Below are 3,657 nucleotides of genomic sequence, written 5' to 3' on the forward strand. Positions count from 1 at the left end.
CTAATACCTTTGAAATCAAGCCTCAAACAATTCAGATGGTACATAATTCAGTCCAGTTTGGGGGTTCTCCAACGGAAGATCCTAATATGCACATTAGGGATTTCATCGAGATCTGCGACACCTTCAAATTCAACAATGTTTCTGAAGATGTTGTGAAACTGAGACTTTTCCCATTTTCTTCGAGCAATAAAGCTAAGAGCTGGTTGCACTCTCTACCACCAGGTTCTATTGCGAAATGGTAGGATCTTGCTCAGAAATTTCTTACTAAATTCTTCCCTTTGGCAAAGACAGCTACAATCAGGAATGCTATTAATCAATTCACGCAGTAATCAGGTGAATCTTTATGTGAAGCTTGGGAGTGCTATACGGAATGATTAGGAAGTGTCCTCATCATGGAATGCCTGATTGGATGGTGATCAATTGCTTTTATAATGGGTTGGGAGCACAATCAAGACCTATGCTCGATGCAGCATCAGGTGGAGCTTTATAGGCTAAGAGCTATGAGGAAGCTTATGAGCTAATTGAGATGATGGCTGCAAATGAATATCAGAATCCAACTCAGATTCTACCATAAGGTAAGGTAGCAGAAATTCTGTAAGTGGATATAGCTATGGCTATCACTGCACAACTAAAGCTGTTGACTATGAAGGTCGATTCTCTAGCCAACTATGTTGTTCATTAGATAACTAGTGTTTGTGAGCTTTGTGCAGGTTCACATGCGACAGAGCAATATGTGATATCTAGTGAATCAACTCAGTTTGTGAGCAATTTTTAAGGGTCACAACAACCAGTTCCTGCCACTTATTATCCTAACAACCGCAACCATCCTAACTTCAGCTAGAGTAATAATCAGGGTAGTATGCAACAGCCATACCAGCAGTTTGGAAACAAGCTGTTATGGATTTAAAACTAATATATATAATTGATGTGTTTAATAATAAGGAACGTGAGCTTCAAGGCTCGATTTGACTGCTCTTGTGTTTCGTGACTCAATCTGCCTTAACAAGATGCCTACGTACCTTGCTGATTGCCAAGGATCAAGTCAAAAAACGTAGTTCTGATCTGTGGGGTGAGGCCCCTTATATAGATGTTGGGAGTCCTTGAATTGGACTCGGTATAGGAGACTTGGTGGGCAAGTCTCATAATTAGAATGGACTTTGGAGTCCTAGATAGTAGGAAACTGATTCCTTATCCTTTTAGGTCCCCTTGAGGCTAATCTGTAAGGATTTATATCCTTATCGGGACTCTTCTCAATAGCTGATTTTTCCCTTATTAATTAATTATGAAATTAATTAATAATCAGGGTTTTTGGGCCTTCTTTGTTCCATCAGGCCTAATCTGGTCCATCAGGCCTGATCAGCATGTTAACCTTTCTAGTCTGAATGTCATACATCTTCTTATTGGGCCTAGCAGTCCACACCTTGTACAATTAATGCAGTATTTAATTATACTATCATAATTTATTTATCCCTATCATTTGCCCCCCAACTTTTGGGAAACATTGATTGGGTTTCGCAGAAGTTAAGTCTATTCGTTCACTTACAGGGTTTCGTTTTTCCGTAAAGTGTGGAGCGACCTACACATTTACAATGAATTTTCCTTTTATTCAGGAATTATCTTAATTTCCAGGAATTTTTCCCTTATTTCCGGGATTTTCCCTAATTTTCTGGATTTTCCCTAATTTTCTGGGTTTTTCCCTTAATTTCTGGATTTTCCCCTAATTTTCTGGGTTTTTCCCTAATTTCCGGGTTTTCCCTAATTTTCTGGGATTTTTCCCTAATTTTCTGGGATTTATCCTTAATTTCTGGATTTTCCCTAATTTTTCGGGGTTTTCCCTAATTTTCTGGGATTTTTCCCTAATTTTATGGGATTTATCCTTAATTTCTGGATTTTCCCCTAATTTTCTGGGATTTTTCCCTAATTTTCCGGGGTTTTCCCTAATTTTCTGGGATTTTCCCCTAATTTTCTGATTTTTCAGATTTCCAGCCCTTTTTCGACCCGGATCCTAGTCGAAATTTTGACCTGGATCCTAGTCGAAATTGGGGTCAGCTTTGCCATCCTGGTCGAAGGAATTCGACTAGGATCCATGACCTGGAATTCGACCAGGATCCTAGTCGAACTTTCGACCTGGATCTAGGTCGAAAACTCCCCCACTTTTTAGCTCCTGGTTTGGAGCCTCGACTAGGATTTCGACCAGGATTCTAGTCGAAATTTCGACCTGAATCCTGTTTGAAAATTCTTTGATTCTCTTGCTTCCTGGTCGAAGGATTTCGACTAGGATCCACGACCTGGAATTCGACCAGGATCCTAGTCGAACTTTGACCTGGGTTTTTAATCCCCATTCTTGAGAGATGCTTGGTTTATTCGACCTCATTCTTGGTCGAAGTTTCGACCTCAATTCAGTCCTATTATTTCTGTTATTTTCATGTGTCTAGTCGAATAATTTCGGGCAGAATCCACGACCTGGAATTCGACCTGAACCCTGGTCTTTTTGACCCATTATTTTCGGGTGCCTGTTCGAAAGTTTTCGGGCATGATTCACGACCTGAATTTCGACCTGAATCCTGGTCTTCCACTAGCCTTCTTTATTTGGCTTTAATTTAAGGTATTGTATTTTCCAAATTCCAAATCCTAATTGGATTTGGGTCGGGCCTTCTTTATTGGGCCTTATTGGGTTTTTCCAAATCTTATTGGGCCTCTTTTATTGGGCTTTTCCAAAACTTACTGGGCCTCCTTTATTGGGATTTTTCCAGATCTTACTGGGCTTAATATTGATCTGGGCTTAATATTCTCTGTTTAGAATCCTCTAGAATCCTTGGAATAATCTGGAATATTCCTTTTTCTGGGTTTTTTCTTATGGGCCTTTGTCCTTAATGGGCTTTCGTCCCTTCAACTTCCTTTTCCTCTTATATAAAGGACTGAGGAGAGACTACTACTTCTTACCTTCTCATTTCTAAGTTTTCTTCTTTCTCCTCCTGCTAAGATTCTCAGAGCAATAACAGTAAGTCGGAGCTCAAAGCCTTTTTTAGGAGCGCTTCTTCAGGTAAAATCCCTCCCTTTTCTTTTCGTGTCTATTTTATTGTGTGCCCTTTTAAGATATCCTGTATGTGTCCTTTTTGCAGATGGCTGACAAGAAAATGACTCGCTTGGCCAAGATGAACGTGGCTAGAAAGTCCAACGAGTTCCCTATCCGATCGAGGTACACTTCTTTAATCGACATGATCAACACTCGAGGGGACGAGTACCCGTCTGATGCGCATCTGGATGCGCACGACCATATCAGTGCCTTACGGGACCCCAAGGAGCTGGAAAAGTTGAGCAGCTGCTTCAGAATCAAGGAACCTTTTAAGCTGGTTCTTGCAGGTCCGGCCGACACGGCCTGTCAGTGGAAAAAGGACGCACTATGCGTCTATAGGGATACTCTAAGGGCAGGTATCAGACTCCCTTTTCATCCATTCATTCCTTTGCTACTGGCTGATGTGGGCATCAGCCCTTGCCAACTCCCCCCTAATTCTTGGAGGCTCATTCTGTGCTATCTGTCGTAATGCGCTAAGCACAATGTCTCCACATCTGTTGCTGTCTTCAGAAAGATTTTTCAGTTCAAGAACAACCCTGATAAAAGTCCGAGTTGGGTTTCTCTAAATCAGCGCCCCACTA

General features: G+C 41.2%; 1 non-coding gene across 1 annotated transcript; it reads right to left on the minus strand.

Moving 5' to 3' along the window:
- Positions 1–293: 293 nt before the first annotated feature.
- LOC141663185 (small nucleolar RNA R71) lies at positions 294–399 on the minus strand. Its single transcript, XR_012551267.1, has one exon. It is a non-coding gene; the product is annotated as a small nucleolar RNA R71 (small nucleolar RNA).
- Positions 400–3,657: the final 3,258 nt, after the last annotated feature.

Source organism: Apium graveolens, chromosome 5, assembly GCF_009905375.1.
Source record: "Apium graveolens cultivar Ventura chromosome 5, ASM990537v1, whole genome shotgun sequence".
Taxonomy (NCBI): Eukaryota; Viridiplantae; Streptophyta; class Magnoliopsida; order Apiales; family Apiaceae; genus Apium; species Apium graveolens.